The sequence below is a fragment of the Falco biarmicus genome, chromosome 9, assembly GCF_023638135.1.
Source record: "Falco biarmicus isolate bFalBia1 chromosome 9, bFalBia1.pri, whole genome shotgun sequence".
Classification (NCBI taxonomy): domain Eukaryota; kingdom Metazoa; phylum Chordata; class Aves; order Falconiformes; family Falconidae; genus Falco; species Falco biarmicus.
The window spans coordinates 51,179,789-51,195,168 of NC_079296.1; the positions used below are offsets into that span (position 1 = coordinate 51,179,789).

The 15,380-nt window shown below is 43.8% G+C and overlaps 1 long non-coding RNA gene across 1 annotated transcript; it reads right to left on the reverse strand.

Annotated features, from left to right (window-relative positions):
- Positions 1-7,204: 7,204 nt before the first annotated feature.
- On the reverse strand, positions 7,205-13,727 carry LOC130154876 (uncharacterized). The gene is made up of 2 exons (XR_008823872.1): positions 8,694-13,727; positions 7,205-8,516 (listed from the first exon to the last, which is right to left on the reverse strand). It is a non-coding gene; the product is annotated as an uncharacterized LOC130154876 (long non-coding RNA).
- Positions 13,728-15,380: the final 1,653 nt, after the last annotated feature.

A 15,380-nucleotide genomic window follows, 5' to 3' on the forward strand; every position in this document is an offset into this window, starting at 1 on the left:
GTAAATCAGACTCCCTTTTCTTATATTTAGTAGGAAATTAGTAACTTCCTTTAGGATTTTTCCAAATAAAGTCCCAGATTTCCAGCAATTCTATATTCTGGCTGGAAACACATGTACAGTTGGAGAGCCCTGAGTCACTGCAGCATCCGTGCAGCTGGTGCCATGGCATGGCGAGTGGTGGCCCACGGACAAAGCTCGCCCACGTGGTGGGCACGCTACAAGCATGAAACGTAACTGGGTGAAAGGGCTTGTGGATCAGACCTGGCACAAAGAACGCTGATTTACAGCTTATCCTGGGAATATCTTTCCCTGGGGGAAAAATCAAAGCAAATTTTTAATAGGGTTAGATTTTTAGTAAAGACCTCGAGTGGAGTCAAAACATGACCCAAGCAGACACGTGTCTCTTTGTTGTGTATGTCCCTACCTATAACAATTACAGATCACATCTGCAAGGTAACCGCAACCATTAACACCTGACATGTAAAAAAGAGTTTGCAGCCTTCTCCCTTTTGGCGATGATTCGATTCTTCTCAAACGGGTTGCTCTGTATCACTACTGCTTTTTTTTTTTCCCCCACATGGTAACTGAAGAACATTATTAAGCATCCTTTGCAGTAAAACTTTTCTGTTTTCTTTCCTAGAGCCAGTTACTACCCTGACTATAACAGAGCCTGTTCCAGCTGTTGAGCTCTTCCTAGATGGGTCTTGCAAAGCTTTCACAGCTGATATATTTTATGCAGTAACTTAAGCACTGGTAGGAAGGTAAAAATTTAAAAGCAAGTAAATGCATGCAAGATGAGTTTCCGAGATACTTGAGGTTTATCTGAGTTTTGCTGTTAAATACTGCTATCAATAGGAATGGTAATGTTAGCTATGGACACACATATCAGAGCCTGAAAGAGAAAAAAAATCTTTACATTTACTCCCAGGTGTATATGGCACACTATGAGAGCAGGCATTTATGATAGCTGATGAGCTGACACAATGTGGCTTGTTACAATAAGATTTTTGCCACTTTCTGTGCAACACAACAAAGTTGGCTTTTGCTGTTTGATAAACGCACCTGGAAAGTCCATTTCTGAGGCTGCCGAGTGCCCACGCATTTCCCTCTGCTTTTCCAAGACATGTCCCTCCGACTGGTGAACGGAGGGGACACGTGCTCGGGACGCCTCGAAGTCTTTCACAACGGGAGCTGGGCAACTGTCTGCGATGATGGCTGGGACATGAAGGACGCCGCGGTTGTGTGCAGGCAGCTCGGATGCGGAGATGCTGTCTCAGCCAAAACCGATGCCTTTTTTGGGGAAGGCACAGGAGATATTATCCTGGATGAGGTGATGTGCAGAGGGGACGAGTCCTCCCTGGAGCAGTGCTCTCACAGGGGGCTGGGCACTCACAACTGCTGCCACAAGGAAGACGTGGGTGTTATCTGTGAAGGTAGGCACCTTTTCCATTTTATTTCACGTGAACTAAGTTGCCTAAGCCATGGATGCAAGCTGGTATGTGTGAACGGAGGAGCCTGGCGCAAGCCTGGAGCCACTGTGGGAATGGGGACCCTTGGCAGTGGCCATGCAGGAGGGGAGGCCGGTAAGAGGCAGGAAGGATGGCCAGGGGCACCCTGGTCCCAGGAGGGACCAGCCCCCGTGGGCTCCATACACCCCAGGGCCATCCCATCCTTCCAGCAGGGGATTCCTCTACCAGGGAGCAGAGAGGGCAGCGCAGAGCTACAGGCATCCTCTTCCAGAGAGGACCACCAGTAGGTTTTGGCAGACCAACCTGGAATCTGCCTTTGGGACAAAGGCTGTTTGGCTAAAAGCCTCAAAGTACTCATGTCAAACTTGCAGCTTTATAAATGTACTTTATTCTTTTTATGTACTCGAAGATCTGCATCGTATTTATGTGCCATTTATTGAGGAAAATGAAGAAAATCCCTGTCAGCTGAGGAAATGGTTTTGATTGAGGTTCTGGCACTAGATGAACGTGGTGTATCTGATCCTAGACATCAGTGTAGACTGGCAGGGCACTGCATCTTTGTGGACCCAGGAGGTCCACAATTTTGCTTCTGCCCAGGAGGAAGTGAGATCCTGTAGGGAAGTGATACTTATGCTGTGCTGTCATGTTGTATTATAATGATAAAATGAGTAACAATAGCTGAGAGACTTACATATTCCTGAAGAAGTGATTGAGGTTTCTACCACTCCTCTGAAGAGGTCCATATTTTCACTTTGATTTTTTGTTCTTTTTTCTTCTCCCCTTTTTTCTGGTATCATGCACTGGTTTTAGTTGATGGTTACAAATAATTACGACAATTTGAGAAACAATCTTTGTTTCCAATCTTTGCAACAAATCTTTGATGAGCTGCATATCAGCTGCAAGCCCCAGGAGAAGCATTTAAAAAGAAATCATGTTCAGACTACCAGCCTGCATCCCTCATTCCCTCCATCCTCAGCCCACCACAGTCCGCACACCACAAACCATTTCTCTTCCACTGTATCAAAAGGCTGTATTGCAGAACGAGCCATACCAGCTTAAACATTTCGTTGATTTGCAGAACAAAATGTTTGTTTCCCAACCTTCCCAAGCTGCATGTAATTTATTATAATAAATACCATATTAAAAAATATAATAACCGGCAGCAATACCAATGTCTGGGCAGAAGCACCTGCAGCTTCTCTGAGGTTTCAGAAATCGTCACCTCAGTCCTGGTTTTGGGGAGAGCCCTGACTGTGCTGCTGCTTGTGTCACCTTAGAACTGAGAGCATTGGTCGGGTTTTCTTTCTTCTGATGGTTTCTGTTTTCTCTTCTGACAGCCTCTGAGGAACCTACCACACCTGAAGTAACAGGTCTGGAGTACTTCGGTGCTCGTTTATCTCAGGTTTAGTCAAACACAGTTTATCCCGCAGCAGAGTGCTGATTCCCCTGGACTTCAGCAGCTCTGAGCCAAAATCCATGTTCTCTTGGAGGTGAGAGATCCCTCACCCCATCATTAGCCCCAGAGAATTCAAGGCACTCGGGTGAACACAAACTGATCTTAGAGGTCTTTTCCAGCCTAAATGATTCTATGGTTCCTGGTGGGATGGGTGGACCAAGCTGTCCTGCCGCACTGAGCTCTTTTGCAGAGATGCAGCCAGCCACACACGGCTCCCATCCACCCTCAGAGGTGGTGGCGATACCGCAAGCTGCTTTGCACAAACACCAAACTATGGTGTGGACTGCTGTAGTGTAGTTGGATTGGGGATCTTGTTACATCAGGTCTAATTACACCTAAATGATAACACTGCTTTGCTTTGTCAACCTATGCTTTGCTCACTCAGTATTGGAAAAATTCCTAAAGCGTGGTTTTTATTCTCTCTTTGACAGTCCTGAAGTCCACGACAGCTGGAGCACCAGGTATTTATGTCTGGTCACTCACTGAACCGTGGTGAGCAGAGCTGCTGTCAGACCCTGAAGGACAGCGGGACCCCCAGCTCACACAGCACTCCTGCAATCAGTCAAGGAACTAACTGCCAGGCACTCACATTTTCCATCTTAATTCAGGATTTAGCAGGCTACCCGCCTTCCTGGCAAGGCAATCTGGCTGCCAGAGCCAGGCCCTCCCCAGCTGCATTACTTTTTTTTCCCCCCCCAAAGCTCAGGGTCTCGCTGTAGGTTCTCCAGAGGTGATGCACACCAACGCACTGCAACGTGCGTGCTCACAGCCATATGCAGCGACAGCTCAGCTGTGCAACCACATGTTTCCTAGTTACTCACGTGGCTTCATGCACTACTGCAAGTGGCCAAGGCTTCTGCTATGGTTCTCGGGGCAAAAATATATTTAAAATGTAGACAATATTTAATTTCATCTGTTCTTTCTCACAGTGACAACCTCTCCCACTCCTGAACCAACAGACGTTACCACTTGTAAGTAATAGCGTTACTCTGGCTTACATGCTTAGTTGTCTGCCCAAGTTCTGATCAGGTACCTGTGTGTATAATCTCATAGATTTAACCACTAGCCTCAGGGATAATCCCAATCACCTCTCCCTTGGCTTCCATAAAGGAGGGAAAGGGACTTGGTATCGGTACAGGAGAAATACTTCAACTGATGAAAGCACTGCGGAAGGGAAAACCACTGGGGCTGACACACTGCACCAGTATAAATTCAGATTTGCACTCCATCATTCCACTTGGAGGAAGCCAGCCTTCCTGCACTTCCCCATCGTTGCACAGTGTGCTTCCCACGGGAACAGCCACGCTCAGCACCCACTGGGGCAGCAGCACACACCGGTGCAGCGTGCAGCACCACGGTGGGCACCACATGTCAGAAACAAAACTTTTATCCCGTTATCCCCCCACACCCAAGCCGACGTCAGCGAACACCCCGCAGGTTTCCAGAGCCCGTCATGCGGCAGCTCAAAGCCTGTTGGCACCAGGGCAGAGGCACCACACGGGGATGGTTCCCTCCCACGGAGGCTGCTCATGCTCCGGCAGGCTTGGCACACTCCTGCCCCAGCGTGCAGCATCCCTCGGCTGCTGTGGCTGGTCCCTGCTCGGGGGACGCCTGCAGGTCTCCTCTGGGCCGGGCACCACGCACCTCCACACGGGTGGGACGGCAGCTGACCTGCAGCTTTGGCTGCTCTCCTGCCTCGCACCAGCCCCTGCAGAACACACGGCACCTGAGGCAGCAGGAATGCATGACTTCAGCTTTGGTAGAACTGGTCTAATGCTTGGTCCTGGGAGTAAACCGATTCCCTCCCCGTTACCACTCCTTGCTCTGCCCACACAGTAATGGGCACTTACTGAAGCCGGGCTTTTCCTTTCTCTTTGACAGTGCCAACTGAGTCCACGACAGCTGAAAACGCAGGTATTCATTTCTGGTCGTTTCTTGAATGGTCCCGAGCAGTTTACAGTTTTTCATGCGAGTCATAGATGTAGTTAAAACATTGACAATGTGTAATTTCAAGTTTCCTCTTTTCACAGTAACAGACTCATGCATTCCACCATTTTCTCCAACTCCTGAAGCAGCAGCCACTACCACTTGTAAGTAACGCAGCATTTACTCTGGTTTACATGCTCGGTTCTCTATCAAAGTTGTGATCAGAGGATGTGTTGGCATGGCTCCCTGCCTCCACTGTGTGTGTAACCTCACCGGTCTGGTTTTCAGCTTTGGGAATAATCCCTTTGGCTTCCATAGTCAAGGGATAGGAAATGTTCTGGGTATCCATATGGGAGAAAGACCTGTGCTGACGAAAGCACTAGTGAAGTGGAAACCGCCGGGGCAGACACAGTACATCAACACAAATTTAGGTTTGGGCTCAATCATCCCATTCCAATGAAGCCAGCCCTCCCGCACCTCCTTAGGGTGTAAACCGATTCCCTCCCCGTTACCACTCCTTGCTCTGCCCACACGGTAATGGGCACTTACTGAAGCCGGGCTTTTCCTTTCTCTTTGACAGTGCCAGCTGAGTCCACAACAGCTGAAAACGCAGGTATTCATTTCTGGTCGTTTCTTGAGTGGTCCCGAGCAGTTTACTGCACGTGAGTCATCAGTGTATTTAAAACACAGACAATATTAATGTCATACTTTCTCATAGTAACAGACTCACCTGCTCTACCAGTTTCTCCAACTCCTGAAGCAGCAGCCACTACCACTTGTAAGTAACGCAGCATTTACTCTGGTTTACATGCTTGGTTCTCTATCAAGTTGTGATCAGAGGATGTGTTGGCATGGCTCCCTGCCTCCACTGTGTGTGTAACCTCACGGGTCTAGTATTCAGCTTTGGGGATAATTCCTTTGGCTTCCATAGTCAAGGGATAGGAAATGTTCTGGGTATCCATATGGGAGCAATACCTGCACTGATAAAAGCACTAGGGAAGGGGAAACGACTGGGGCAGACACAGTACACCAGTATAAATTCAGAGTTGCTCTAGATCAGCTCCCTCCCTGGAAGTTGAGTGGGAATCCTTCTGACATATTCAGTAGTATTTGGTTTGAACCTTAGTTTTTCTACAAAGGGATTTCTGTTTTGGAAATCTGAATTGCAAGTTCTGCATTTGTTGCAGGTTTTAATTACTGAAAATATCCCTCCTCACATGCTATGACAGCAGGCTAAGGTTTCCTTTTAGTGTCTGGCCCCACCAGCTGCACACTGGTAAAGGGCACTCAGCTGCCTCATTAAAACATACATACTTGTGTTGACAACATATAGGGAAACTGAACTTCATAGGCAAAGCATGTAGGCTATCTGCCTACACAAAGGAATAAACAGAATTAAATCTTGTTCCCATTAATATTAATAACGTGTCATCTTTAGTATCCAAGCCCTTACATTTTTCTTAGTAAGAGCCCTTTGTCCATGTCAACTCTATTCCTCAAAACTGTTGCTGCTAACATTTCCTAGTCTTAATGGATTCAGCTGATTACAATGTATACTAATTGATTACATAAAAGCACACATTTTCCTCATTCAGTCTTTCTTTCTTTTTGTGTGTTCATTTTGTTTGGTTTTTTTTATTTTGGTTTGGGGCTTTTTTTTTTTTTTTTTTTGCATTAAAAGTCCATCAAAAACCAGACCCAGCACCTATAAGCCCAGGTAAGGTATTCGCCTTCTTTCTTTTTAATGCCTTCCCTTCCCCAGGGCTGGCAGAGGGTATCTGAGTGCAGAAGAAAGGGGGAAGCAGGCAGGAGAAGCCGGGAGCAGGCAGATAACTTGGGGATGCCACAGGTTACCCAGGGACCACATGCCACTGCTACAGGAGCTGGCAGCTGAACCACCCTCGGTAGTAAGCATCAAGGGGATGAGCTGGCCTACATCTGCACCACTTACGGAGAAAATACATTTAAAACATCCCCCCATAGCCTGCCAGGCTGCCGGCCAGTCAGTACCTGCGTGCTCTGGACTGACAGTGCTAACGTGTGTAACCTTGGGGTTAGCTGTAGGAGAGGGAGTTAATGCGATTTTAATGGTCCATCATCAAAGAAAGAGAAATTCATTCTCTCTCCACTTATCTGCTATTTCCAGGTACAGCAGCAAGGCCCACGTTTGCATTTGCAAAGCCTATTAGCTTTTAATACATACTGCATTTTACTCTATGCTTACATATGGGTTATTAACATTACATTTCTTATTTTACAGAAGACCTTACTTATCTGCCTAAATACGTGCGGGTGATGTTACTAAGATACTTAATTGGCCTGTGCCAACCGAGGAGGCCTGGGATGCAAAGTATAAAATTACAAGGGTAAATATTTATTCATGTACGTGTAGTATCACACCCAAACTGGGGCAACCCAAACACAGTTTTACATTGGGCTCTTACAGCCTTCCAACGCTCAGGTACAACATGATTTGACTAATCACTCACACCCACACTACCAATTGCTAACCATGGCAAAACTTTGCAAAACTCTGTTCCTGCAGCATTCTTAGTGCCTGTCTATTGATGCAGACATCCCTGGAGTCAGTCTTGCTGGAGTTACTGGTCTATGACACCAGATGGTGCTGGGAGGGTTTCAAAGACGCATCAGAGGGGCTGGGATGCTAGTGTTATCTTGGCTGTCCAAGAGAATCCTTCATGGACAGCTCAAAGCTTCCACAAAACAAAGTCCTGCTTTCTTTGCTGGCTGTCCTTCATTTTAATTAAGCACAAACAATACCAGAGTCTCCAGTAAAATTCCACTACCTCTGTTTATAATGTGAATTAATATATATTAACAAAGTTAATACACTTGCATCCTCGATTGATTGATATATGAGTTAGGGAAGGGAATTTTCTTAACAGTGACCAGAAGACTGTAGACCAATGCCAGAGGCTACCGTGCAGGGAACAGATACCTGAGCAACCCCTGACACTGACTCCTGTACCGTGTTTCACATGCTGTACAAAGGCTGTGGCACAAGAAGGCTGGTAGAAACATACAGGTTTGAAATTATCATGTGCCAGGATGTTACCAAAATCATTTATGAAAAAAAAGTAAGTCCAAAGTATTTTTAAAGAGTGTTAGCAGATGATGCCACCCCATGGCTTTGTGAATGCCAAGATGTGGGAAGTTGACATGGAACATCCACAGCATAGACAAAGGTGGTATTAACACCACAACAAAACTATGTTCCTAAAAGTTAATTATTCTAAATTATATGATATTATCAACCTTTCCCACTTCACACACTACCCCACCTCTCTTTCATAACCCTCCCTCGTCTGGTCACATTGTGTGCAGCTAAATGGGCCCAAAACAAAGAGACTCTGCAAGTGGATTATGTACAGCTGCAATGTAGAAAGCAATGGTGGTGTACTCACTCCAACCTACAACAGAGAGCAGGATTCAACAAGCTGTGCACTATAGTGTGCTCAGCACACCGAGGACACTCCCAATGAGCCTTTGCTGGTCAGGTCAGTCAGGCGAGGAAGGGTCAGTCTTCCTCCATGGCTCCTTGAAGTCCTCCATGTGCTCGGCTGCCATTCTTCATGGGGGTTTTTCCCTTTAAGACTTTTCCTCTCCATGTTGGTGTTTTCCCTCTTGAGTCCTTGAGCTACTAACTGAACACACACCAACAGTAATTGATCCATCAGTAATTTCACCTCTTATTTCGCATGGTTCTGCAGACTTGCTCACAATTTGACAATGTCCTCAGCTGGGACAGGCAATTGGGCCACTTTGGGTGGCCCAGGATCCTCCCAGCACAGACAGCTGAGCCCTGTTACCCCTTAGCTCACCTGACTTTAGTCCAGAGACATTCAGGACAAGGTTTCAGCCATACTTTGCAGCTCTCATAGCCCATCAAGCCATGACCTCCTCCAATGTAGTGGAAGGATCCATATCTGGCACCTTCTAGGGCAGAAATACAAATCCTCTTGCCAATCCTCGACTGCAAATCACACAGGAACGCTGGTGTCCAAACAATACCCAGCGTTAGTCTCTCCATACCAGGGAAACTCCGTCTACGTGATTTACTGTCAAGTTTGCCTTTTACAATTCACAACCTTTTTCAAATTCAGTGAGGGCTTCACACTATGTTCAGCCAACCCAGGATGTGTTTTGCTACCTTCTACAGCACAGAGCTAAATCTATTTAGAGCCACCTGTGTGGTCTCTCAAAATCCTCACAACTTTACAACTGCGGCACCTGATTTAGTCAGAAGACAGTAAGGAAAATATATCAACAACCATTTCAAAATAATTCTTCACATGCAACTGACCTCCTATGGACAACAATAAATACATACACCAAAGATACACGGTCTTGAAACACGTTTGATTTACCTGCTTGCAAGAAGCAGCAGGATGTGAAATGAACTAGCTATTAGGATAAGGACACCAGTTCTGTTAGTTGGCTTTTTAGATGTAATTAATTCACCATAATATTCTGCTAGGGGAGAAAAATCTGTATAAATTCTCAGAAGGCATTTCATAAATTATATAAAAAATTTAGAGAAGAATGAAGCATATGATTAAAGGGGTTTTGGTTGGTTTGGAATAGGGAATTGTTTCTTCACAGCTCTTCAGAAATTCTAAGGTTGAAACAAAAAAATAACTTTGGAATGATAACAGGCCTACAAAGTAAGTTTTTCTGACATATTTAAAATTTCATCAGGTGCTTTACTTTTATACATTTACATACATGTGTGATATTTATGTATGTTGTGTTACATATTATACCAACATACATACCTAAATTCCACAGTTGCATCTGTGTTCAGTTCTGTGCTGTGAACAGTGATTAACATCACAGTTAGAAATTTCATTGGTTACAAGAAACTTTCCTTCAGAAACAAATGGGCTTAGTGACCATGTCACAATTTTTGTATGAAAATTAAGTGATTTTTTTTTTTTTTCCTTTTTCTTTTCTCAGGTGTGTAAGGGACCCAACCTGTAGGAACTACTACTACTACGCACCAGGCACAAGGATTGTCCAGTTCAAGTACAGAGCTCCCATGTACCCAAGAGTTTGCCTACGGTGCAAAGTATTAGCGTGCAACAGATACAGTTATCCTTTCCAACACTACCAGGGCTATCTGGCAAGAGGCAAAAGAAGTGCAAGTGACACCGTCATTGTTATCATCCCCAAATAACTGTCCCAATAACGCTTCTAACCATAACATTACATTGATCACTTATATACATGATCTGTGTATTGCACATCTGCTACTAATTTCTAAAAATACATTATACTAGAGGGGGTATAAATCTGAAGGTATTTTAATCTTAACTGTACTTGTGTTCCTTAATTTCAGATCATTTGGATCTATATTCCAGATCTGTAAAACCTTAGACTTCAGTAAATACTCTCAGTGATAAAAAGTCATCAGAAAAGCTGGCTGATTTTTCTCATCAAGACTTTGTTTCCCTCTCTCAGTTCTTCCAGTTCTCCTCATTGTACCAAATAGCTCAAATCCTGAGCATTTAAGGATGATGAACCTGCACACGTCAGCACTGCTTTCTGAGCTCACAAAGAGATACAAATCAAAGGATATCATCCCTTGTAACCAGTAACGTCTGAGCAATTACCTTAAACAGGAACTCAAATTTGGAAAAAATATTGTACACATGCTGAGATATAAGCTCTGCAATACCTATAAACTATTATAATCTTTCCATATGTCAGGTTTTATTAGTGGAGATCAGAGCTATAAAAAATTGCAGATCTAAATTTACTTCATTATAAGCACTTGCTTCATCCTTTTTCTTTCAATATCTGTTCAAACAGTATCACTATGAGCCAAGAAAGTGTTTCTGCGCTTTAATGTTAAATTGTCCTACTTGGAATGACTTAGTGGGGGGAAAAAAAAAGGAAATTAATAATTTTCACTTCATAATAGAGAAAAATACCTTGTCGATTGCAGAATTGTACAGCAGTACAGCAGTCATCTCAGGGAAAGAGACGGATGAAATTTTGATAATCTGATGAACTTAAAGATGCTTTTCACAGTCAAAGGCCAACGCTCAGTTTCCATAGGGCAAGTACATGCAGACTACTCAAACGCACGATGAGATGCCCTGTACTGAATAAGGATGCCCTGTGTCTAGAGGCTGTGCCACACAAGACAAAAAAGATCCACTTTTTCAGCAGCTTTTCCTTTTATGCTTCATCCCTTCAAAAAGGAACTAGAGTCATTCCAGAATTCAGTTTCTCCGTGAATAACTCAGCCAGCTCCCAAACACCCAAATCACGCAGCTCTCTCACGAAGGCCCCAGCTGTAATCCCTCATCTGACGGTTAAGCCTGGGCGCTAGCTGAGCAAGCTCACTGCCAAAGCCCTCATCCCGCAGGACCACAACGCCCATCCTCAGGCATAGTATCACCTCATCATAATTAGTCCCTACAAAACTCCATTACACTCATAAAACCCTGCTGCTCTGCTTCTCACAGGTGATGATTTAAAGTGCCTGAAATCACATTTTCCCTGCTGTTGTGCTCCCAGGTGCAGGCAGTGGGAGAAAGCGCCTGTAAATAAGTGTCACAAGAGCAGAATCCTTACTCCTTTGTATCAAAATACACTCTGATTTGTTCTGCGGTTCTGCTACTGTAAAACACCTTCCCTACAGTCATTCTCACTCATCTTAAAGAAGTATCACGAAGACTAACCATTTTCTTTTGAGGGAGGAAAGGAAATTCAAAGCCCGCTGTTAGTATTTTGTTATCACCCGACAGCTGAACACATCACACTCTCTGAACACGGGCTTAGCACACTCGATTGGAAAACAGTTTGAGCACCCAGATTTGTAGCGTGATGCGGTGGGTTGACCCTGGCTGGAGCCTGGGTGCCCATCAAAGCTGCTCCATCACTGCCCACCTCAGCTGGGCAGGGGATAAAAACTAAAATCTTAAACAGAGATAAAAACTGAATCTTAAAACACCCTTCCCCCCAGCTCAGTTTCACTCCGGATTTCTCTCCGGGGTGGTGAATGGGGCCGCGCTCAGCTCATGACCAGCTGCCACTGCCACTCTCCTTCCCCAGCAGGGTCCCTCCCTGGGCTGCCGGGACTCCTTTTCCCTTTTAAAGTCTGCAATTCATTCTGTATTACTGGGTTTAGAATTAAACTTTCAGCATGAGGTTTACAGAGTTTTGCTTATCTAACCTCTTTGTTGAGCATGAAATTCATGACCGCAAATGGCACACTAGTCGTTTCAGACTGACAAATCAAAAACCATCAATGGGTTCAAGGATCTGGACCAAGTGAGAAATGAGCACAGCAGTTTATGGTAACATGCTTCATTTTGGTTCAATTTCTCTTTCAATGGCAGCATTCCTTACACGCTCTTCAGAGAGCGTGAAAATTGTTCTGAGCGAGTCTTACCCAGCTTCCCTCGGTTGTAACGAGACTCACCCACAGCTGACTGATCCGTCTGGCAGTCCGGCTGTAACAGATTCAATCTTTTCCTTGCCATCACTCAGCTGTGGAACAATAAAGGTAAATAGGGAAAAAAATTATTCATAAGCTATTATTAGCTTATTCGCACGGTAAGAGCTTGTAAAAACAGTTTGTGAATAACATCTGAATAAGCTGATTCACTTTCACTTAGCCCATCCTATTGCACATTTCCAGCCTTGAAGCAGAAAGAATATTTTTCCTCTTTAAGAGCCTGACGATCAATGGGCATTTCAAAGTCCAGTAGAATCCACACAAATTAACCCCAAATATCTCATTCCCTCTCCAGCTCAGGTTATCCGAAATAGCACAATGTTATGTATGTAACTTAAAATCTTCTCTGCAAGTGATATGGCTGGTGCTTACCCTGGAGTCACAAGAAAAGGGAAAAACTCTAAGATGCTAAGATGTGAAGGTTCCCAAGGGCTCGTTCATAGCACTGTTTTGATAAAGGTGACTGAAGCACAGCTTTGGTACCTTCCACACTCCACGCAGTATTCCTTAACCTTTTTGCTGCATGGGTTGGGTCAGCATTTTGAAAAAGCAAAAGGGTTGATAACAGCTTTTCCATTGCAACCTGGTTCACACTGCAAAGGCATCTTGATCCTCTCATAAGCATAGCTGGGTGGCTTTGTAACTTTCAGTGCAATTGCTTTCAACTGCACTGCTCATATAACCACAACTGAGCACTTCATAGGATTCCTTTTACAGGATGAAGGTCAGAGCATCACTTACATCAACATCATCTCTCTCTCTCTCTCCTGGTAACTGGCAACATTATCGACTGTCAAAAGAGCATACAGATTATTGTAAAACAAAATGGAAAACAATTCAACCTTAGAAGTTGTTTACATAACAAACAATAATATCATTCAGAACACAACCACTGTGGGTGATTCAGATCCATTCTCCAAGCCTGTACATCAGTACTCGTATTCCGCAGACCTGAATCAAAACTCTTTGCTCAAGTTTTCATTCTGCTAACTCAAATCTTTTGATGTTTGTTGACACCTGTATAGCATCTCCACCACCCCAATTTTGGATCACTGACATATGACTTAATCAGAGTGGCAAGACTAAAATTAATTTTATTACCATCTCCTAATATGTGAGGAAATATAACCTAACAGTACTTAGCAAGAATGATTATTGTACATGGACTGCTTTAACAGATCTATAAATTCCATTGCAGCTGAAATGAAGATGATGCTGTGGTAACCTACCCACCACTTAAATTTGAATCTTCCATAGTGTTCAACACCTTCAGGTCCCTGGGGAGCTTTCCATCAGTTTATCTCCAGTGTTGTATTTTAATTTGCAACAGCAGCAACTCAAACTCTCACTGTACCGAAGACTATATCTCCGGGGGGGGGGGGGGGCAGGGGGAACCAACCCAAACAAAAACACTGTTTCTTCATACCCGTGGAAAACTAGTATTGTAGCAGGTCCTATCGATCTGAAAAGAGATCTCAGGTCTGCTGATCACTCAGTTAAAAATAATATATAAATTAAGAATCAGATTAAGCTCTTCCTTGGTGCAAAACCATTACCTTTGTTCCACTAACAAAATAAGTGAAATACACTAGTACAAATCTAACATGACAGCACAGCAATGGGTTCAATGAGGTTCATGCCTTGTGAGACCACAAGAGTACTTTTCAAACTGACAAGCTGACTGCCTTCTGGATTAAAATGTGCTTTTTGAAGTACAAAAAGCAGCGCTCACTCCTGGTTATAAAGGTAGCGTATGCAGGATCTGACTACGTATTCAGAAAAAGTTATGAATTGCAAAAGATTACAGATTTTCAAACATGACATTTTTGGATGAGGCACATAGGGACCAGGGCTCATTTCTCAAGCCAGGCTACTTGCAAAGCACACTCCAAATCATTGTCAAGCTTTGTTATAACCTGCGTGTCTTCTAACAGTCCGCTCAGTTTTCTTTGTTGGTACTACAGAAAAGATAAACACAGAAGACTTACTCTCCAGGCTAGGTTAAATCCTCACACTGTATGTATTGCCTAGTAAAACAAAAATTATTAAAAGGACAGCCTCTGGAGCAGAAAGCAACAGCACCAGGCTTCTAAATTACAGCTGCAAAGCTGTTTATAAGACAATTAAGCCTTAGTGCCCCAATCTGACATACTCTTCAGCACAATCTGGCTTTCAATACTCATCAAGATTACCGCAGAGCCAACTCCAATGTAGACTACAAAATACGGAAAAGATGGCTTTAAAAAGCTTGTGTTGTTACTCCCAGTATGCTCATGCTCTAACTTTTATCGAGTCCAAAGCTTCACCTGAGAAAAGCACATTGTGCCACGTGCTTTCAGGTGTCAGATGTAAGAAATACTCAGAAATAATCATGCTCTTAATGAGCAATTTAAAAAAGTGAACCAACATCTCTGAACTCTAGCAGCATTTTAAACATATTTCCATTTATTTCAATAGTGAAAGATTCTGCACCCATGTGCTAGAAACTGGACACATCTATAGTGTGAAAAGGATGCAAGTACAAACAGATTACACTCAAAGTATTATAAAGCATAGATTAATTCTCATAGTATCTTTCATGATTTCCAGAAAAATAATGAGTTTTACTGAGGCCCTGCTACTACACCATTAGAAGGCACAGTGTCAGAACCTCAAGTTTCTTTTTCACCCAGCTTTGCTTCAGCAATGTCTCCCATCTGTCCAGTTCTAAAGATGACAGCACTGCTGGGCAGAAACTTGGCTGCAGCAATACCAGAGAATCTTTTAATCATAATGCTCTTCTTTTGATTGCTTTATTACAAATTTTTACAACTCTTCAGTACTACAGATTCAGAATTTGCAGTCTGTGTGGGTCAACTTCTCAGAAGTATCTGAAAAAACACTTATTTCCATTGAAATTACACAGTATTTAAAACTTTACACATCCCACTTTATTTTTTTCTCTACACAGAATCCCCCACGAGAGTAAACGCCGAAGAAACCCTGAACCTGCCACAATACAGCTTCTACACTTTCATTTGTGGTTTTAATTTCAACTATT